Here is a 23,906-nt window from a genome sequence, read left to right on the forward strand (position 1 = left end):
ATTAAATGAAGTAGCAGACGGACCAGAGAAGTGGTGAATTTCCAAATCTACTACCAACTTAAACGGTGTCGGTGGAAGGCAGAGAGCAGGATCAGAAGGGCGTGGCCAAAGATGAGTAAAGCAAAAAACGTTTTTCGTAGCAGAGGTTGGTCATGGACCTCCCCCACCACCTCGGGCGGTTCGGATAGGACTCCGCACGACGGTTGCAGGGAGTTATTCGGAAGACAGGTAAGCGACCAGACGTTCCTTCAGAACGTCTGCGTCGAACGAAGGACAAAACAATTATTTGAATGTGTTAATAATTTTTAATCTCAACAAATGCTTCTCCTAGCTGTTGCCGGCCGGTGTGGCCGAGCGGTTCTAGGCGTTAGAGTCTGGAACCGCGCGACCGTTACGGTCGCAGGTTCGAATCCTGCCTCGAGCATGGATGTGTGTGATGTCCTTAGGTTAGTTAGATTTAAGTAGTTCTGAGTTCTAGGGGACTGATTACCTCAGGTGTTAAGTTCCATAGTGCTCAGAGCCATTTGAACCAATCTCCTAGCTATTTTGAATTACCATTTAGGTTCTGGTTACAATTTTGGTTCAGTTAATCAGTGGTGTAATAAGATGGTTTCCGTTAGTCGCAACCACGCGGTCCCTAGATTCAAATCGTAGCACAAGCCTTGACAATTTCGGCTTGCCAGATTATTTTATTTGTGGTGGACTTTTAAATTATCAGTAAAATTGTATCGAGCGTACATTTGGCAAAAGAATGAATCGATTTGATTCGAAGCGCTTCACACAAAGGTGTGCAGCCACCCAAAATCCTGCTCGATGCCAACCACGAGGTACATACAACACTTCTTACAAAAATGATATCAACATTTTGTTCCGAATGTGGATGTAGTGCACGTGAGTGTTTGTGTTTCGAAACTGAGCAGTGACCACGTGCTCTCCAGATCTCCCCCACCCCACAGGACTCACCAGATTAAGGCGAACGTGAGGCCATAGGTTCGTTTACATAAATGTCTCAAGAATGTTTTGTCTACCTATTAAATAAAAAAGATTACTGTTATCATACGGAATCTTAGCCAAAATAAGTAGTTCATCATTTGAAGCTATTTCTGTGCTCGTTTAATTTATCCCTTTTCAATATGTCTGTTTTCACATTCGTTTCATTGATGATTATGATACTAAAATACGTAGTTCTTGGCACAAGTGTAGCTAACGGGACGTAGTTTTCTCTGACTGCCCCACAATAATTCTTTGCGTTATCCGTTGCGACTTTTATAAACTTAATCTGTGAAAGGATTGTTCCCTAAAATTTAGATGGGCCTAAACCTCTTTTCAAACAATGGGCAAAGTTATTCAGAGGACCTTAAGTTACGTTACAGAATGATTTTGTGATAGTTGTTGAATCCTGCCTACTCGTCTAATATGGGGAGCCTAGGAAATTTGCTTTCTGATATCGCTATAATTCAAGCAAATCGCAATTCTGAAGTTTATTACAAAAGGAAATTATTACAATACTTAGCTTTGTAAAATACAGATGTGTCGCAGGCAAAAGGCGAGAGACAAAATAAGAAATCTCTTCAATACAGACAATGCTTCACAGTAGAAGCGAAACGACTAGTGTTGATGCTATTCTTGAAGTCGCTGCTGTAGAACTTGCAGAACTGGCTGGTATTCAACTGGGCCGCAGCCAGTCGGCGCGGCGCTTATGTCCTCTTCACCTAGACTAAAAGCCTGCGCGCACACTTGTGACGTCACATACTGATGGCCAGGTCTGTATCAGAACGCTCCTGTTAAGCACTCTGCAGCTATACGAACTTTACGAGTTTCAGAGCTGAGACCGCATAGGGATTCACGTGCTCTATCCTTCTACATGGCCTTGTAATGAAAGTATGGAAATTTACGTAATTGCATAAAGTAACTGAACAAAACTGCCCTATGATACTTCAAGATGTAAAATTATTTTGACGATTTGCCTTAAATGCGCGTTTCTTGGCTCGAATACAAACTGTAATTTTAATTTCTGTCTTTTACCTCAGGAGCTATGTTTTATTGCAGTAAAAAATGGGCAATATGCAATACCGAGCAGACGTTTTCTGTCTTAAAGCAGATGGAGCTCCTACAGAATTTAAGAATGTGTTTCCCTGGTTATTTTCGTAGATTTTCCTCACCGCTTCAAAATTTGCTGACCTCACACGAAACTCAAATCATTCGACGAAATGGAGCGCCTCCTGACGTAATGTTTAATAAATAAAAAAAACCTGAGAAAATATTTTCCCTGTTTCTCCAGAACTTTAGAACCTTAAACATGAAAAGATTGTTTCTATTATATCCTTGACTGAAATTCGTGTCACAGACTGCTGTTAATTTAATCACAATGCATTTAGATCGAAATTCTGCTTTCTATACTGCTTAATCTGTCGGACACTGAATTCATTAAAGTAATTTTCTAAGGCAGTTTACTCACATTGAAATTATTTCCGAATAGCTGTATATGTAAAACTGAACAAATTCATTCTGTAGCTCTTCCGAATAAAAGTACTGGAAACTCAATCTGGTAGGAATGGGAAGGAGTACTAAACATTTTCGAGCCACACTAATTAATATAACTATTGTGTTACAATAGTTGCTTCGTATTAACCTCGCAGCAATGGTCCAGAATTAAGAAACAAATTATACTGGTACATGATACATAACTGCTTTTAAAAACAACTGGCAAATGTGGTGGAATGTAAACAAATAACACGCTATAAATTTTTTTACTTACTCTTGGATGATGCGTAGACACAAATTCCTGTCTGGGAATAGCTGCAATCCAGTGATTTCTAAACTTCACACATTTGGGAAATCGAAACATGTGCACTTCCATGCCTTTTTGGGATTTATAATTTCCCTGGCAAAACGGAACGAAACACTTGTATCCCATACTTCGAAGAACTGTAGGCGAATACTTTATGAAATATATAACACTTTCACGTGGCACACGCTTTCAACACAACATACACGCCTACAGGACTGCCGACTACAGATAAGATGGTTTTTTTTGTGGTTTTAGGGCGCACAACTTCAATGGTCATTAGCGCCCTGACGACGTTAAGAATGCACCGCGAGGCACAAGTTTAAAACAACAACTAAAAGGGAAAACACGATAAAAGACAGACTGACAGGCATAGGATTAAAAAACAGCATCATCAAATGTCCTTAGTGAGGTTTGTCAAATTGATAAAACGAAGAACACGAGCAGCTGCTCGTGGGTCATCTGCTAAAACGGCATCTAAAGAACATGGCAGGTTAAGATCGAGACGCAGCGCGGTAAAATCCGGGCAGGACATTAAAATGTGGCGGACCGTCAGCAATTGCCCACATGGGCAGAACGGCGCCGGCGCAGCCGTCAGCAGATGGCGATGGCTGAACTGGCAGTGTCCAATTCTTAACCGGGCCAAAACTACCTCCTCCCGCCGAGAAGGGCGTGAGGAGGACGTCCAAGCCACGGGAAGAGGTTTCAAGGCCCGAAGCTTGTTGGCTGTAAGGGCAGCCCAATCGGCATGCCACAACGATAAAATGTGCCGACAAATAACCCTGCTAAAATCTGACGAAGGGACACAACAAGAAGCTGTATGATGTTGGAGGACCGCAGCCTTGGCCGCGGCATCTGCAGCTTCCTTCCCGGGGATACCAACATGGCCAGGGACGCACATAAAGCTAACCGGAGAACCGACGTCCACCAGCTGCCGAAGAGAGCGTTGGATCCGGTGCACGAAAGGGTGAACCGGATACGGATCACTGAGGCTCTGGATGGCGCTCAGGGAATCGGTGCAGATGACATAAGCAGAATGTCGGTGGTGGCAGATGTAAAGAACAGCCTGGTAGAGGGCAAAGAGCTCAGCTGTGAAGACCGAACAATGGCCATGGAGCCGGTATTTGAAACTTTGTGCCCCGACAATAAAGGAACACCCGACCCCGTCATTGGTCTTAGAGCCATCTGTATAAATGAAAGTCATGTTGATGAACTTCGAACGAAGTTCCAAAAAACGGGAGTGGTAGACCGAACCGGGGGTAACCTCTTTTGGGAGCGAGCTGAGGTCAAGGTGAACGCGGACCTGAGCCTGGAGCCAAGGTGGCGTGTGGCTCTCGCCCACTCGAAAGGTTGTAGGGAGTGACAAATTAAGGTGTTGAAGGAGGCGACGAAAGCGAACTCCGGGGGGTAGCAGGGCAGAGACATACAACCCGTATTGACGGTCGAGAGAGTCGTCAAAAAAGGAACGATAAGACGGATGGTCGGGCATTGACAGTAGCCGACAGGCATACCGACAAAGCAGTATATCGCGCCGGTAGGTGAGTGGCAATTCGCCAGCGTCAGCATGAAGACTCTCTACGGGACTAGTATAAAATGCTCCGATCGCAAGTCGTAAACCCCGATGTTGTATGGAGTTGAGGCGGCGTAAGATGGACGGCCGTGCAGAGGAGTATACGAAGCTCCCATAATCCAGCTTGGAGCGGACGATCGACCGATATAGACAAAGTAGGACGGTTCGATCCGCTCCCCACGACATACCACTGAGAACACGGAGGACATTTAAAGAACGGGTACAACGGGCGGCCAAATATGACACATGTGGAGACCAGCTAAGTTTCCTGTCAAATGTAAGGCCTAAAAATTTGGTTGTCTCCACGATTGGGAGAGCAACGGGACCGAGTCGTAAGGACGGTGGGAGAAACTCTTTGTAGCGCCAGAAGTTAATACAGACCGTCTTCTCGGCAGAAAAACGGAAGCCATTGGCGACACTCCAGGAGTAAAGACGGTCAAGAGAACGCTGAAGACAGCGCTCCAGGACACGTGGACACTGCGTGCTGCAATAGATGGTAAAATCGTCCACGAAAAGGGAACCTGATACATCAGCTGGGAGGCAATCCATTATTGGATTGATCGCGATGGCGAAGAGAGCGACGCTCAAAACTGAGCCCTGTGGCACCCCATTCTCCTGGCGAAAGGTGTCGGACAGGACAGAACCCAAACGTACCCTGAACTGTCGATCCATTAAAAAAGAACGAATAAAAAGAGGGAGGCGACCGCGAAGGCCCCATGTATGCATGGTGCGGAGAATGCCCGCCCTCCAACAGGTGTCGTAAGCCTTCTCCAAATGAAAGAACACAGCCGCGGTCGGGCGCTTCCGCAAGAAGTTATTCATAATGAAGGTCGACAAGGTAACCAGATGGTCAACAGCAGAGCGGCGCCTACGAATCCACATTGTACATTGGTAAGTAGGCGTCGAGACTCGAGCAGCCAAACCAATCGAAAGTTAACCATTCGCTCCATCACTTTACAGACACAGCTGGTAAGCGAGATGGGTCGATAACTGGAAGGCAAGTGCTTGTCCTTCCCCGGCTTAGGAATCGGGACAACAATAGACTCGCGCCAGCATGCGGGAACATGTCCCTCAATCCAGATGCGATTGTATGTACAAAGAAGAAAACCTTTACCCGCAGGAGAAAGGTTCTTCAGCATCTGAATATGAATAGAATCAGACCCTGGAGCGGAGGACCGTGATCGGCCAAGTGCGTTTTCGAGTTCCCGCATGGTGAATGGGGCATTATAACTTTCACAATTCGAGGAGCGGAAGTTAGGTGGCCTAGCCTCCTCTGCCTGTTTGCGGGGGAGGAAGGCAGGGTGGTAATGAGCGGAGCTCGAAACCTCTGCGAAAAAGCGGCCGAAGGCATTGGAGACAGCCTCAGGGGCCACAAGGACGTCATTCGCGACCTTCACGCCAGAAACTGGTGAGTGGACCTTAGTGCCAGATAGCCGGCGCAGGCTACCCCAGACAACAGAAGAAGGAGTAAAACTGTTGAAGGTGCATGTGACAGCAGCCCAACTGGCTTTCTTGCTTTCTTTGATAATACGACGACACTGAGCACGTAATCGTTTATAATTGATACAATTCGCCACTGTAGGGTGGCGTTTAAATGTGCGTAAAGCACGTCGACGAGCACGTAAAGCGTCTCTACATGCTGCAGTCCACCAGGGGACCGGTACGCGACGTGGAGAAGAAGTAGGGTGAGGGATGGAATATTCAGCAGCAGCGAGAATGACTTCCGTGAGGTGTGCGACCTGACGATCGCAGCTTGTGAAGGTTTGATCCTGAAAGGTCGCCCTGGAAGAGAAGAGCCCCCAGTCTGCCTTGGAGATGGCCCAACTAGAGGAGCACGGAGAGGGGGTATGCTGCAGGAGATGGATAACACACGGGAAGTGGTCGCTCGAATATGTATCAGAAAGTGCATACCACTCAAACCGGCGTGCAAGTTGGGGAGTACATATAGAGAGGTCTAAATGGGAATAGGTGTGAGATGTGTCCGAAAGAAAAGTAGGGGCGCCAGTATTGAGGCAGACAAGATTGAGCTGGTTCAAAAGGTCTGCTAACAAGGAGCCCCTCGGGCAGGATGCTGGAGAGCCCCAAAGGGGATGGTGGGCATTGAAGTCTCCAATTAACACAAATGGTGCAGTAGCTGAGCGATAAGTTGCATCATGTCTGCCCTGGTAACGGCAGATGACGATGGAGTGTAAACGGTACAAAAGGAAAACGTAAAAGTGGGGAGAGTAATGCGGATAGCAACTGCCTGCAGGCCGGTGTGCAACGTGATGGGATCGTAGTAAATATCATCCCGGACCAGCAACATAACCCCTCCATGAGCTGGGATACCTACCACAGGGTGTAGGTCAAAACGCACAGAGGTGTAGTGTGCCAAGGCAATTTGATCGCATGAGCGTAGCTTCGTTTCCTGGAGGGCGACGACGAGCGGACGGTGCAAGCGGAGCAGCAACTTCAAGTCCTCTCGGTTGGAGCGAATGCTGCGAATATTCCAGTGAATAAGTGCCATCGTAAGAAAAGGAAGATGAAAGAAGGGGTCTCCTCGAAGGCCGCTGAGGGCCTGGCTTCGAGCGAGCACTGCCGCCGCTATCAGTAGGCGGACAGTCATCGTCCATTGGGTCTATAGGTTCATCGGCCATCTCGGGAGGATGGCCGTGAGGGGGAGCTTCCTCCGCCGGTGAACGGCCAGATGTACGGCTACCAGCGGTGCGGCCAGGCGAAACGGATGACGGCCTGGGGCGGCAACCGCTGGGTGGCGCAGGAGAAGAAATGAAGGTACGTATGAAGTCTGCACGGGATGGTTCCTTCTTGAAGGCCCGTGCATCTGACTTCGGGGTCTTCGTCTTAGCAGAAGCTGATGAAGGGGCTGGTGTCTGTGGGGTGATGGGAGGAAGAGGAGACGTCGACCGCGCGATCTTAGCACTGGCCGAACGGACGACCGTGGTGCTGAAGGTCAGATCGCATGTCTGGGTGGCTACCTCCCTGGTAGTCCGAGGAGAGGCGAGGACAGTACTGTATTTCCCCGCTGGGAGCAGCGCGGGCTTCCTACTAGCCAATAGCTTGCGAGCAGCCGAGGTGGACACTTTCTCTTTGACCCGACTTTCTTGGATACAGCGTTCTTCCTTATAGACAGGACAGTCGCGGGAGGATGCGGCATGGTCACCCTGACAGTTCACACAACGAGGAGACGGAGGTGGACAGTCACCCTCATGGGCATCCCTGCCACAAGTGACACATTTAGCCGCATTGGAACAAGACTGTCGAGGGTGATTGAAACGCTGACACTGGTAGCAGCGCGTAGGTGTCGGGACATAAGAGCGAACAGAAATAACCTCGTAGCCCGCCTTGATGCGCGATGGCAGCTTAACACTATCGAAGGTCAAGAAAAGTGTCCGGGTCGGTACAAGGTCATTGTTGACCTTTTTCATGACCCTATGGACAGCCGTCACGCCCTGCTCAGCGAGGAAAGATTGAATCTCCTCGTCAGTCAATCCGTCGAGGGAGCTAGTATAGACTACACCACGAGACGAATTCAAAGTTCGGTGGGCCTCCACCCGGACAGGGAACGTGTACAGGAGTGTGGCCCGAAGCAGTTTTTGTGCCTGAAAGGCACTCTCAGTTTCTAGTAATAAGGTACCGTTACGCAACCTGGTACAAGATTTGACAGATCCGGCTATGGCATCTACGCCCTTCTGGATAACGAAAGGGTTGACAGAGGAAAAATCCTTTCCGTCCTCAGATCGAGAAACGACGAGGAACTGTGGGGCAGGCGGTAGTACTTTTGTCACTGGTGGCTGGTCACGTTTCCGTTTTTGGGCAGAAGTCGAGAGAGATGGAGTAGAATCCATTGCGGAGGAATCCCCCATGATTGCCAGTGTCTCCGATGGCACGCTCCTTCCTTGTGGGGACCCTCTCAGAGGGCACTCCCGCCTTAGGTGAATGTTTACACCTCAGGTCACACCTCCCGAGAAACAGACGGAGGGACCAATCGGCATGGTCAGAAGGTATCAGCTCAGGCAATCACCCCTCCCCGGGCCTGGCCTTTACCAGGGGGTACGCGCGTGCCTTACATGTCTACAGAGGGCGGGGAATTACGCGTTACCCCGTCACCGGCTACGCGTGCGAACGCGTGGGTCGGCCTTCAGGCACGCACAGGGAGGAAGGAAGAAGAGGAAAAAGAAGAGAGAGAGGGAGAAAGAGGACAGACTGTCTCAAACGCCGAGGCGGAGACCAGAGAAGGCAAGGAGAAGAAGGCAATGAGAAGGCAAGGAGAAGAAGGCAATGAGAAGGCAAGGAGAAGAAGGCAATGAGAAGGCAAGGAGAAGAAGGCAATGAGAAGGCAAGGAGAAGTCAAGGGAAAGAGTAAGGAAGACAGTGAGGTGGAGAAGAGCAAAGAAAGGAACCAACAAAAGGAAGGAAGAAACGAGAAGTGAAAAACCAAAAAGACCACAATTATAGGTCGTGGAACCGTCCGTCTCCGGACGCAGGCGCTAACTACCCCCGTGAGGGGGATGGACTCCTTTTAGTCGCCTCTTACGACAGGCAGGAATACCTCGGGCCTATTCTAATCCCCGGACCCGCAGGGGGAACAGATAAGATGGCCAACAGTTTGTGACGTCACGTGCCAATATGGCCGCTGTGCGTAGGCCTTGTAACTAGAAGGCTTTGCTAGAGGCCGCTTCTGTCTCGTTGTCGTCCTAGAGAGGGGTCGGTCAGTGTGCTATTGGCTGGCGTCTTCTTCACAGCTCTCTCTGCTCTAACGTCGCCGACCAGTGTGCCGGAGCTTGATTTGTACGCTTTCTGTTTGCTTAGTATTTCGTACTTCGGCGTAGCAACTGCACTGAATTTTGATTATTGATATTTCATGTAAATATCTCTAAAATATTTGAAGCAGTGAAATCCTATAACATTCATTTATGAAGCTCATGATTTTTGCGTCTTTAGGTAAACCTCTCTCTTAGGTAACACAATTTTGACTGTAATACAGAGAGTTCAGAATTTAGCCGTTTCCGTAATAACAGCTAGTACACCCGCCACAAAAAACCTTCGGCTCTATCCCCCCTCTCTCTCTCTCTCTCTCTCACTCATACACACACACACACACACACACACACACACACACACACACATACACACACACACGGTATAAACATCATAAATAGAAGTTAGTATCGAACATATAATTCGTTAGGTTGGCAACAAATAGATAAACATACCAAAGAAGATGAAACACATATTTCAGTTGCAATATTTACGCTGTGAAAAGCAATGTACGACGAAATTGTTGTATCGAGTGACAAAAGAACATTAGTCCACCACAGAAAAGAGTGAGAAACATAGTGAACAGTGTGTGGAAGGCGAGAACACAAAGAAATGATTAGATGACAGTGATAAAAGTGGTAGTGCGACCTCCAGATCAGATGTGAGGAAACGCAGATCAGCAAATCGTTATTAATTACTTTTTTTTATAAAAAGTCGCGAAGTGAACTGTTTGATAATCTATAACTAACGAAACTGTATCGTTATAGATCGCACTGATGATGCCTTATAACAGGAGAAGGCGAAACGCGTATGAGATAAATAAGTAACTCGCAGCAGAAAACGGCAGTTTTATTTACGAAACCATTATTTATATGCTTGCTGCGGAGGATGCCCACACAAACAAACTTGTCAGTAATGATTATTAGCTTTTTTAAAAAAATTATTATATTTGATTTTCTTTCGTAATTTAAACCGTACTAAACACAAACCTTTGTTATTTCGTGAAGTGTTTCTTTTGTTTCCGTGTGTAAACTATTTTGTCAACACATGGTTGTTCAGATAATCTACGCAATAACTGCTGTTCTGGTTATTCTTAACCAGTTAATGGGCAGAGTTTTCCTCTTGGACTGGCGACCTAGTTTAGAAATAATTTCTCTCATTTTCTGTGTGTCATTAAAAAGTTTCCTAGCACTTGTAGTTGTTTTTGTCTCATAGAGTGGGGATCGACGGAGCGCCGTGTCTTCCTCTGTTAGTGGCGTCACTGGATGCGTTAGTGAGATGCGTGAGGTCAGCACACCATTCTCCTGGCCGTTGTCGGCTTTCTTGACTTTGAAACCGCTACTTCTTACTGAAGAAGCTACTCAGTTGTCATCACGAGACTCAGTTCACCCCGCCCCAGTCCTCAGACCAAGAAAAAAAAATCACCAGCAGTGCTGGGAAACAAATACGGGTGCTTCGCATAGTAGCCAGACACGCTGGCCATTGTTGTACAGAGCTGAACTAAAATTACAACACATCATTAAAATAACAGCCAAGATCCTCTTTCGCTATTTATTTCTTCGCCACTGGCTGAGTTCAGTGGTACCAGCCTCAGTTGTACAAGCTGGGCAGTTGGCGCTGGGGTCCAGATTAGAGAGAGAGAGATAGAGAGAGAGAGAGAGAGGAGAAAGAAAGAAAGAAAGAGAGAGAGAGAGAGAGAGAGAAAGAAAGAAAGAGAGAGAGAGAGAGAGGAGAAAGAAAGAAAGAGAGAGAGAGAGAGAGAGAGAGAGAGAGAGAGGGAGAAAGAAAGAGAGAGAGAGAGAGAGAGAGAGAGAGAGAGGAGAAAGAAAGAGAGAGAGAGAGAGAGAGAGAGAGAGAGGAGAAAGAAAGAGAGAGAGAGAGAGAGAGAGAGAGAGAGAGAGGAGAAAGAAAGAGAGAGAGAGAGAGAGAGAGAGAGAGAGAGAGAGAGGAGAAAGAAAGAGAGAGAGAGAGAGAGAGAGAGAGAGAGAGAGGAGAAAGAAAGAGAGAGAGAGAGAGAGAGAGAGGAGAAAGAAAGAGAGAGAGAGAGAGAGAGAGAGAGGAGAAAGAAAGAGAGAGAGAGAGAGGAGAAAGAAAGAGAGAGAGAGAGAGGAGAAAGAAAGAGAGAGAGAGAGAGGAGAAAGAAAGAGAGAGAGAGAGAGGAGAAAGAAAGAGAGAGAGAGGAGAAAGAAAGAGAGAGAGAGGAGAAAGAAAGAGAGAGAGAGGAGAAAGAAAGAGAGAGAGAGGAGAAAGAAAGAGAGAGGAGAAAGAAAGAGAGAGAGAGAGAGGAGAAAGAAAGAGAGAGAGAGAGAGGGAGGAGAAAGAAAGAGAGAGAGAGAGAGGAGAAAGAAAGAGAGAAGAAAGAGAGAGAGAGAGAGAGAGAGAGAGAGAGGAGAAAGAAAGAGAGAGAGAGAGAGAGAGAGAGAGGAGAAAGAAAGAGAGAAGAAAGAGAGAGAGAGGAGAAAGAAAGAGAGAAGAAAGAGAGAGAGAGAGAGGAGAAAGAAAGAGAGAAGAAAGAGAGAGAGAGGAGAAAGAAAGAGAGAAGAAAGAGAGAGAGAGAGAGAGGAGAAAGAAAGAGAGAGAGAGAGAGAGAGAGAGAGAGAGAGAGAGAGAGAGAGAGGAGAAAGAAAGAGAGAAGAAAGAGAGAGAGAGGAGAAAGAAAGAGAGAAGAAAGAGAGAGAGAGGAGAAAGAAAGAGAGAAGAAAGAGAGAGAGAGGAGAAAGAAAGAGAGAAGAAAGAGAGAGAGAGAGAGAGGAGAAAGAGAGAGAGAGAGAGAGAGAGGAGAAAGAGAGAGAGAGAGGAGAAAGAGAGAGAGAGAGGAGAAAGAGAGAGAGAGAGGAGAAAGAGAGAGAGAGAGGAGAAAGAGAGAGAGAGAGGAGAAAGAGAGAGAGAGAGGGAGAGATATGGCATATGAGCGGTTCGTCAATGCGCCGGGTGTCCTGTTATCTCGGCGCTGGCTGTCGCGTTGTATGGATGGCCCGACGGCGGTTTCGGCCGCAGCCGGCGGGTCGGTGCCGCAGCGGCAGTTACCGGCAGGCGGCCCATTGATTCCCTACAGCGACGCGCGCGCCGTTCGGGGATTGGCACAATACCTGTACGGCGTGACCCGGCGGCGGCCGTTACGTGCGTTCTGAACCCTGGAGCTGCGCGTCAGAATTACAGCCGGCGCTGCCGCGGCGCCGCGCCGATCCGCAAAGCTGATTACCGATTTCCACGGAGCTGAACTCGCGAACAATGCGCCACCGCGGCTACTGTGAGCCGCCGGAGGCTTACCGCGCGAGCAGGTGCGTCTCTGGAGCCGAGCGTGATAAGTTATACCTGCAACCTGGATACGCTGAAAGCCAGCTTCACCGCGCGTGGGACGAGTGGCTGCGCGGATGTGTCCTCGCGTCTAAGCACGCTGCAAGCATTTGGGCGTATTGCGAGATTCTATGTACTTCCTTCGTCACCAGAAACGCTTATTTACGTATATGAATATGTTTGTAACTGTGAGACGCCCGGCTTAACCCACAGGGCAGGACAGGTAGTTTAGATTGTGTAAAGGGGCCAAAATAAGGGGGCTGTCAGTTACACTCGAACATACAAATTTAACTTTAATCTTTGGGACTTAATTACCGGCTGAAAGCCACTTTAATTAAAAAAGGGCTGAATGCCAATAACTTAAAACGCAAGCATAATCAGAAATTTAAAACTCAAGCCTTATCTTACACCAGTTCTTTATTTAGGCTGAAGGCCCAAAGAATCTTAGATTTTTCGAGCCAACAATTTGAATTCAAAATTGGCTGAAAGCCTAACACTTAAGGCTAAACAACGTTAATTTTTTTAAAAAAAAGCAAGGCCTCACGTAAAACAGTTCTTAATTAGGCAAAACTCAACCAAAACAGAAATTTAAAAGGCAAAGCCTTATCTTAAAACAGTTCTTTAAAATAGGCTGAAGGCCTAAAGAATCTTACGTCTTAAGGGCAAAACAAGCTTAATTTTTTTTAAAATCGGCTAGAAGCCATACAAGTACAAACAACAAGAACAAAATAAAACAAGGCAGTACACCCAAGGGCACTCAGATGTTCGAGGGTCAGCCTGGAATTCAAACACTAACACGCTCGCTTAGGTGAGACAGGCAGTCGGGCCAACCATACACGATCCGACGACCACCCAACCGACCCACAGTCAACGGATCTACCGGCAAGATAACTTCCACTTCACCCGACCAGGGCACAACAGGGAGTTCAACGAAACAACGTAGAAGATATTGACGCCCACAACCAATCATACATGGAGCTGTCGAACTACCCACCGTGCTGGACAACAACAACATGATGAGGATACTACAGTGCCTGAAATTTACATCAACGGCCAGGGCAGGTAAAGGAACGTTAACGGCCACAAGGCAGAAGATTCCGCTGGTGTGCTTCAATTCAGATAACCAAAATAGTAAAACTCCACCGGAGGGTTGCTAGATGTTTCCAACTTGGAAACCACGTTGTTGCTCGCGTGAATATCCCAACAACCGACAACGAACTCCAAATGACACAATGTCAACAGTCTTGACTTGCTGGTAAATTAAATCAAAACTAAACTATCGTGTCCAGGGTCGCTGAGCCACGGACCTCTTAGCAATGGGAACACACACACACACAAACACACACACACACACACACACACACACACACACACACACACACACACACACACACACACACCCTGGCACAGCGTAGAGACTGCCAGCGGCCCCGGCCAAACTACGTCCCATGGAGAATTCCTCGCTGCTCCATGCCAACCAACCGACTGCCAGACCCGGAAAATGTGAAAGGATCAAATATACGTCAGCGATGAGACGACCAACCGAACGACCAACCAACGGTCGTCCCACTACAATCTGTCTCAGTCGGACAGTTCATGTGTGTCGCCAGCAGTCAGCGAGCACTGGCTGTCGGCGCGTCACGGGCGCTCTGTCTCCCGACTTCACTGCTGCTGCGTGCCGACTGCACTGCTGGTCCGTCTCCAACCCACTGCCAGACACACGACGACCGGAAATACTATCGGTCGATCCAGAGATGGTACGACAGTACAGTTATCGATACGCGCTGCTGCTGCAGCTCACGGGCAAGTAAGGCAGGAAGTTAGTGACGCCAGTAAATGGAAAGGAAAACGAGGCGGCAATACCGTAATAGAAGATGACAACCAATAAATGGGATAAACGCGAGCCGTGCACGGTTCAGACTGGTTTACCAGCACAGCTCTGTAACGTCTAGAACAATTTCAACCAAATTTGTTACACATTTGTCTTACTGTAAAAGCAGATTTTCGTTTACGTAAATCGACCTGTTTTTGTCGGGAAAAAGATGGAAGGTATGTGTTATTATTATTATTATTATTATTATTATTATTAACATTGGCCTTTAGCTTGCACCATACAGCCACTTTACTCTTACATGAAACATGTAGTATCCTCGTCGTCCATGTAGAGTCTCGTACCAGGGAGGCAAGGGAGAGGCTGTTATTATAGGTGGCCGGTATCCTCTTCGTACAAAGCAAATGCACATGTGGATTAACGCGTTCTTTATCCACCCAAACAGATAGCTGCTTCTTAACTTTAATATAGTCCACATCTTGTGCTACAAGCTCCTCCGTAATAGTCCTCTTGGAGACAATATAGGTAATCTTGCTATAACCTGATGCTATGCACTGTCGCAGCCTGAGAAGTGAACTGAGCCCGCACTTCAATGAATGATAGATGCCATACTGGAGTGGTGAGTCGAGTCAGTCCATCAGTGAGCCAGTGACAGCCTAAATATTTGCTGTTGAGAGGGCGTTGGCGGCATGTTGCTTGCGAGTCTGTCTCTGGCCTCTACCGTGAGAGGCGGACTTCACCCAGCGCCTACTATCGATCTCCGCACTACATCTTTACCAACCGGTGTACTGGCGACAGCTTACGCCAGCACAAAATGTACAGAAATATACAGGGAGAGACAGATCAAACACACACACACACACACACACACAGCCGGCCGGAGTGGCCGAGCGGTTAAAGGCGCTACAGTCTGGAACCGCACGACCGCTACGGTCGCAGGTTCCAATTCTGCCTCGGGCATGGATGTGTGTGATGTCCTTAGGTTAGTTAGGTTTAAGTAGTTCAGGTTCTAGGGGACTTATGACCACAACAGTAGAGTCCCATAGTGCTCAGAGCCATTTGAATCATTTTGAACACACACACACACACACACACACACACACACACTGTAGAATAAGCTGACAAAAGTCACAGGATAGCTATATACTCCTATACAGGTGGCGGTACTATCGCGTACACATGGTATTAAAGGTTGGTGCGTTGGCGGAGCTGTCATTTGTACTCAGCTGCATCATGTGACTATGGGCCCCATAATACCGGAAAATGGTTCAAATGGCTGTGAGCACTATGGGACTTAATATCTGAGGTCATTAGTCCCATAGAACTTAGAACTACTTAAACCTAACTAACCTATAGTCTGATTTAAAGTAGTTATCACTTGACAGGCAACGGGCTGCAGGGCTCCCGCCACCAATCAACCAATGGCAGCCAACGCTGTCGCTGCCACTGCGTTGCCACTTCGTTCTGATGAGCTGACTAAGGCATTGTGCCAGCCAGTCCTCAGCGAGCCGTTGTAGACGTGCGGGTAAGAATGAGTGACTTGTAGCTTCGCGTGTTTACGATGTCTGATGAAAGCAGTCGCAAGAGAGGGAGGCCGAGGCTGCACACTCCTCGGAAACCTCCAAAAAGTGGCGGACATGGCGTCGTTATACGCAGTCAGGCGCGTGAATACGTTTGTTTCTTAAGGGAGAATTTTGAGAGAGAGACGGATGCAGGAGGGCCTCTCGTTCCTTTGGATAAGGTGGTGAAGCGAACTGCAGCTGCTCTGCAAGTTAGCGAACGATCGGTAATAAGAACCTGCAAGGAGAAATTCACGAAAGAAAGCTCAAGCGAATCATCTAAATTGGATACACCTGGGAAAAAGAGGCGACTAGAGAAGAGGGTCACGAAACTTGACTCTTTTCAGGAAGATGGCATTCGTCGTCAAATATACGCATTTTATTCGAGGAACGAGTATCCAACACTCAAAAAACTACATGCTGCCCTCACAGCGGCTGGCCAGGGTAGTACATCGTCTTTGTTACGAGTCGTGAAAATGTTAGGATTCCGCTATAAATCCATCTCTGGCAGAAAGTTACCAATGGAACGCCAAGACATTGCAGCCTGGCGATGCCGCTTTCTTAGAGAATTAGTGGTGACACATTTTGATGATATCGTTTGGCTTGATGAAACGTGGGTGAATGCAGGACACAATTTTAAAAAAGGCTGGACAGACGGTACCATCAGCGGAAGTATGGCAGCTCCGATCGGCAGAGGAAAAAGGATAATTGTAGCACATGCCGGAAATTCAAAAGGTTTCATTCCAAATTATCTGCTGCTATTCAGTTCAAATAAGACCTCCGACTACCACGAAGAGATGAGCCACAATACTTTTGTGAAATGGTTTGAAGACTGTGTGCTCCAGAACTTTACAAAAAATTCTATCATTGTTATGGATAACGCTCCTTATCATTCAGTAAATACAAGACAAAGCACCCACAAAGGCAACGAGGAAAAACGACATTGTTAGCTGGTTACAGAAACATAAGGTGCAGTTCGACAGTAATTTTACAAGGGCAGAGTTGTTAGAACTTGTATCGCAACACAAGCGAAAGAACCCGATTTACATTGTGGATGAAGTAGCAAAAAAATACGGGCATAAAGTGCTCAGATTGCCTCCTTACCATTGCCATTTCAACGCAATAGAGCTGATTTGGGTTAAACGGCATATTGCTGCAGAAAATAAGAAATTCACATTAACCGAAGTGGAACGTCTTTTGAAAGAGGCAGTTGAAATTGTGACATCGGAAGACTGACAGAAGGTAGTACATCACATGAAAGGAGTGATACAGGACGCATGGAACAATGAAGGTATCTTACAACAAAGTGTCGAAGACTTGATTATATCCGTCAATACGAGCAGCGACACGGATAGCTCCATTGACTCTGACTATGAATTAAGCGGTGTTTTCGCATTGTCTGATTAGTGTGTAGTGTACTTACTGCCATTAAATATTGTGTTTGTGAATTTATTTCGATTAATTCTTATTTTTGTTGTGAGACTAAGAAATACTGTTTGGCCAGCTCTTTTCATCTCCTTACGGTAAGTTAGACTAAGTTTTAATTCTATTTCATTTTGTATATACACCAAGATGTTATTCAATGTGTGTAATAGTTTTCGAGATTTGCAATCTAAAGAAGAAAACTTTTCCGAACGCGAAAATTTCTCACACTTAAATAGTTAATGTAACAACGGCCGTAATTAAAATTAAAAAAAGATATTTGATTTGCTTATAGATACCACTGAGACCGATACTGTACGTAAATTTCAAAATATTTACATAATATTTATAGAAGATAGAGATTTTAAACGTCATAATTGTTTCGAGTTCAGTACTGATAGGGTTGCTTAAAAATGCTGCCTTCAGAAATTTATATACAGGAAACGTGACGCACTACGAAAACTTTTAAGGATTCTTTGCCGAGTGCATTATTTTGGTAATGAATGGAAAAAAATATTTTGCTGTGACACCAATAGTTTTTCAGTAATGACGTGATAAGTTAGAAGCTGTTTGCAAAATCGAGAATTTAAATGTTTTCAAACAAATTAACGTAACTCTTGTCCTAATTAAAATTAAGGATAGATATTTGACAGAATGAGAGACATTGTGGAGATATACATCACATGTGGGTTTGAAATTTTTTACTTACTTTTTGTAGAAGTTACAGACTTTCAAACGATTTTCTATCGCCGGGGGTAGCGATGCGCTGAGGCGGCTGCCAGTGCTTGACGTGACAACGCCGCAACTTCGCAGCGCAAACGTCAAGTGACAGCTACTTTAAATCAGACTATAAGCACATCACACACATCCATGCCCGAGGCAGAATTCGAACCTGCGACCGTAGCAGTCACGCGGTTCCGGACTGAAGCGCCTAGAACCGCATGGTCACCGCGGCCGGCGTAATACGGGAGATAACAGACTTTAAATGCGGAATGGTGGTTGCAGCTACACATAAGTGACTTTCCATTTCCGAAATCCACAGCGTCAAAACTGTGCCGAGAATACCAAATTGCATGCATTAGCTCTCTCACCGCGGACAACTCAGTGGCCGACGGCTTTCACTTAACGGAGAGCGGCGATGTTTGCCTTGAATTGTCAGTACTAACAAACAAGCCACACTGTGTGAAATAAATGCAGAAATCAACGTCGGATGTACGACGAACGTATCCTCGCGGTGAAATTTGGCGTTAATGAGCTATGGCAGCAGATGGCCGATGTGAGTGCTTTTGCTAATAGCACAACACTGCCTGCAGCGCCTCTCCTGGGCTCGTGACCATATTCGTTGGACCCAGACGACTGTGGTACGGTGTTCCGGCCAGATGAGTCCCGACCTCAGTTGGTAAAAGCTGACGGCTGGTCTAGTGTGTGGCGCAGACCCTACGAAGCTGTGGAGCCATGTTATCAACATGGCACTGTGCAAGGTGTTGGTGGCTCCAGAATGGTGTGGGCTGTATTTACATGAACCGATCATTGACTAGAATTCGTTATGTTCGGTTTCTTCGAGACCATTTGAACCATTCATGGACTTCATATTCACAAACCACAATGGGATTTTTATGAATGGCAATGCACCACGTCGCCGGGCCACAACTGTTCACGATTGGTTTGAAGAACATTCTGCAAAATTCGAACGAATGATTTGGCCACCCAGATCTCCCGACATGACTCCCATCAGACGCTTATGAGAAGTAATCGGGAGATCTGTTCGTGCGCATAATTCTACACCGACAACACCTCCGCAATTATGGACAGCTATAGAGGCAGCATGGCTCACTATTTCGTTAGGGGACTACAACGACTTGCTGAGTCCATGCCATGTCGAAATGCTTCACTATGCGGGGAAAAAGAAGGGCCGATACGACATTAGGAGGCATCCCATGACTTTTGTCAGCTCAGTGAATTATCTCATTATAATAAATCTCTGTCAGTCTGAGGCGCTTATTGCGCATGTCTTATCGCTTTCGACATTCAGTTATTACACGTCTTGTTCTTCGGAACGATTAATATAATTTTTTATTCTAGTCTTGTCGCTGTTGTAGAGAAGACGTATCATTAAGATAGGCTGAAACAGCCATTTTGTAAGACTGATTTGGAGTTTACAGTCAAGATTGTCCTAGACGTGCTACAACGGGTATCTGTCCTAAGAGACGTGAGGTGCATCTGCTCTGGTGTTTCGGCAAATATTTGCACTTTTGTTTATGCTGCGTGTAACTGGAGTCATCTCAAACAAATACTGCTCTTCACGTCTTTCATGCGAACCCCGTTGTCGATGGACTGCGCCGGTTTGTTTCTCGTTACAAGTAAAATTATTTTTAAAGTGAAATTTTACGCCCGCATTCGACAGAACGGTCCTACATTAGTCTAGTGCGACGTTCGTTTCATCGGTGTGTATTAACGCTGAGAGAAAAACACGAAGAATTCCGACAGCACTACTGCGGCCCGCGCTGATTGCTACCCATGCAGAAGCGCTGCTCAGTTACTGCTGCAGTGTTGATTATTCAAATTGGTTGAAATGGCTCTGAGCAAAAAAGTGGTTCAAATGGCTCTGAGCACTATGGGACTTAACATCTGAGGTCATCAGTCCCGTAGACTTCGTAAACCTAACTAACCTAAGGACGTCACACACATCCATGCCCGAAGCAGGATTCGAACCTGCGACCGTAGCAGCAGCGCGATTCCGGACTGAAGCGCCTAGAAACGCTCGGTCACAACGGATGGCTACTGATCATTCTTCGTGTTTTACTGTTCCTGTTAATATATATCGATAAAACGAATAACGCACTAGGCTAACTTGGGACCGCTCTATCGAAGAAGAATTACGATTTAAAAATCTTTTTGTTTAATGGGGAACAAACCGACACTTTCCTCTACATTGGGGGTCATATGATGAGCAACGTATGTTTGGGTTGACACGTCGAAAAAAGAACCTGCAAATATTTGCCGAAACACGAGAGAAAGTGCACCTGACGACCCCTAGGAGGGATAACCTGCATATTTCATTGTCTGGGGAATAAAGATAAAATTTTGCTACATTGCTAAGAATTACCTTCATTATTTTAGATAGTAGACTAACATTTCATATAATCATTATTATTTTTCTGTGTATCAAATTTCGGTTATGGGTATTGTTAGTCGAGTTGATAATACTAGCCGGCCAGAGTGGCAGAGCGGTTCTAGGCGCTACAGTCTGGAACCGCGCGACCGCTACGGTCGCATGTTCGAACCCTGCCTCGGGCATGGATGTGTGTGATGTCCTTAGGTTAGTTAGGTTTAAGTAGTTCTAAGTTCTAGGGGACTGATGACCTCAGAAGTTAAGTCTCATAGACTTCAGAGCCATTTGATAATACTGCAAAATAGAATCTAAAATCTTCGGTGTTCCTTATTTTATCTATAACTTACAACAAAGAAAATATCTCGTTGCTATCCTTCAACCCGGTGTGTATGTACACGCACGCAGGCATGCACGAACGTTATAGACAGAACATAGGATAGGTTCCAGATAGGCGAATACAGTACAATTACTGTAAATTCAGAACTTTCGTAACTGTTCTGTACAGTCGAGCGACTGCGATGTTTTGGTCCTAGATTCGGATACCAGCTGGAACAGTGAATCTGGATAAAGAGTTGGAAGGTTAGTGATTCTGTGTTGCCACCAAGCCATCACTCTGGTTGGTAGGCTTGACCAAGCTTCTGAAGGTTCTGTAAAAGGTTTGTGGTACTTCCATGGAGTTCTGGGTATCAAAACAAAAGGTGATAGCCCTTCTTCTTCTATCCAAAATCCCGAAGGTGTCCTACAATGTGCAACGTGTGGAGCCGTGTACAGAAGCATCTATGGTTAAATTTGAGTCTGGCAGGTTAAGAGTCGAGATGCCTAGAGACTGAATCTATATGCGCTTTTGTGGAACAGAGGACCACGAACGTATTATTGTGTACTTCTTGCCACTACCTTGTTCCCGTCGCGAGTCTTCCTTCTATGATACCTCAGTGTAGAACATATCGGTAATCCCTAGATTCTTCTCTTCCTCGATAGCTTCTTCGGCTAAGCGGTCGACAATGTATTTCCCAGTGATCCCACAGAGTAATTTCATCCAAACAAAATCATCGGTATTTCTTTGTCCACCCGGAGATTCAAGTACTTTGAAATCTTTTATGCAGTTGGGTTTTCGATCAATCAGGTATTGAAATTTTTATGCGCTATTGCATGTGAGTCACTGAGCAGTAAATGTAGAAAGGCTATCAACCGCCAGCAGAATCGTTGGGCATCTCGTGTAGTAACAAGTTTCGTGGTGACGATACTTGACTCTGACGGTAATTTCAACAGCCTAGAATTCTGCAAACATGGTATGTAATATGTGCTTCCGACAGAGGTATTATCTTTGAGGCCGGCAGAACTGATACAGATTATTTCCGGATGCTGTCTTAAAATCTGCATCACAGTTTTATATTTGATGTGAGACTCAAGCTGAAAGCTAATGCCAGTTATTACTTTCACCTGAGACAGTTTTAATGAGAATGGTCTCTGAAACTATTTAATCTAGGAACCTTAATGAGATTCTTTGAAATCTCTGGAGTATTTAAGAACGTTTACATCAAAGGAGGAAAAGTTCCAATGATCCAGAACCCCTCATTTAAGCTTTGTTTATTTATTTTTATTTTATTTTATTTTATGTTTTTGCATCCCGTTACAAGAACAGACCTAATGTCGCACATGAACTAGCATGAATATAGCATGTAATATCTTAACATAACTTTAAGTGTGTTAGTATAACTAAAGATTATGGTATCTAAATGGAAAAAATTAACGTAAAATGTCTACATAAAGAATTAATAATTTTAAAAAGTCTGGGTACTACCTTTGGCTATCTGGAATTCAGAAGGCACATTTTACTACGCTGCATCATACATTTTATAACTTATCATTCTGGACTGCATTACTGTACAACAATATACACTGCACTGTTACAGCGCCATCTATCACAAAGCGAAAAAGTGGTCCAACTAAAACATTCATATTTCTTTGCGTACTACACGAATATGTAATAAAAAAATGGGGGTTCCTATTTAAAAAAACGCAGTTGATATCCGTTTGACCTATGGCAGCGCCATCTAGCGGGCCAATCATAGCGCCATCTGGTTTCCTCCTTCAAACTAGACGAGTTTCGTTCTTTGTAATTTTTTCGTTTGATGCTTATTTCGTGAGATATTTGGCCCGGTCACTATCAATGGACCACCCAGTATATACCCACACTGGTAATGGACCACGCGTCCACGTCTTAACACACTGAGGTCTGTCAAACAGACATTTTTGAGAGTCTCAAACTAGTATCTCCAGGACTTATACGGTACCAATTTTATGGACGTAAGGCTTTTCTGAATAAGGATCATAGGCAATTCGAAAGGCTTTCAGAAATACGTGTGAAATTGATCAAGTGGCGAGCATTCTATCCTGTAAGGAGATGCGACATCATTGATTAATACATTAACAGTGAATGGCTGTATTTGAAAATGACGAGTTGGAGACGTGACAGAGGTAACTGAAGAAACTGTCAACGCTATTCTCGTGAAGGTGACGGAAATTCCAAAGGGTGGGGACAGCTTTGAAGACAAGATTGAAAACGTTCACTGGGAACACCAGGACCGTAAAATACTGCCAGATCAACACAGCCCATCACAGTTACCTCAGTTGGTTGACGGATGGCGGGTGCACAGCATAGACAGGACGAATTAAGATCTTCTCATATCTTGAAGTCGGCAGACCTCAAATGGGACGGTCTTGTCGCCTTACATTCGACGGTTGCCTCAATTCCTCTGGTGGATTATATTGAGAATTGAAACTATTTTTGATAATTACCTCTACAGACTACACCGACAGTCGTCTACATAGCAGTGTCCGCAAATGAGATTGCAGACAAAGTACTGGTATGGTCGGTGCTTGAAAAATGTTGAAGGGCTATGCCACACATCCCAGATCAGATTAATAAAGACAGCGATTATCTGTGTGGAGGGGGTGTGCAAATGGTCACAGGCTTGTCTGACTGGTGAAAGAATGTGAGAGCAATCTTTAAAAAATATTGACTAGCGGACACATCAAGAATGATATCGTACAACTCGGGATTACCTACTCCGAAAGCGCCAACAGCCGCCTCGCAGTGGAGAAATTACGAATGTTCTTGAGTCCCCTAACCCATAGAGACCACGCAGATCAATTAAAGTAAGTAAGAGCTCGTATATAGTCATGCAAGCTGCAGTCGTTCCCATAATCCATATGCGAACGGAATGGCAAGAAGCATTAAATGACACTTTTTCTCTCAGCTACTGATCGTTCATTGTACTATGTAGCTCAAGACTTCCGCACCTCTTAAATCACGTAACACTAGTTCAAAAAATGGTTCAAATGGCTCTGAGCACTATGGAACTTAACATCTCAGGTCATCAGTCCCTTAGAACTAGTTAAACCTAACTAACCTAAGGACATCACACACATCCATGCCCGAGGCAGGATTCGAACCTGCGACCGTAGCAGTCACGCGGTTCCCGACTGAAGCGCCTAGAACCGCTCGGCCACCGAGGCCGGCTCGTAACACTTGAACAACTGATTGAAGATGAAGGGAAAAAGTAAAA

The sequence above is a fragment of the Schistocerca cancellata genome, chromosome 5, assembly GCF_023864275.1.
Source record: "Schistocerca cancellata isolate TAMUIC-IGC-003103 chromosome 5, iqSchCanc2.1, whole genome shotgun sequence".
Classification (NCBI taxonomy): domain Eukaryota; kingdom Metazoa; phylum Arthropoda; class Insecta; order Orthoptera; family Acrididae; genus Schistocerca; species Schistocerca cancellata.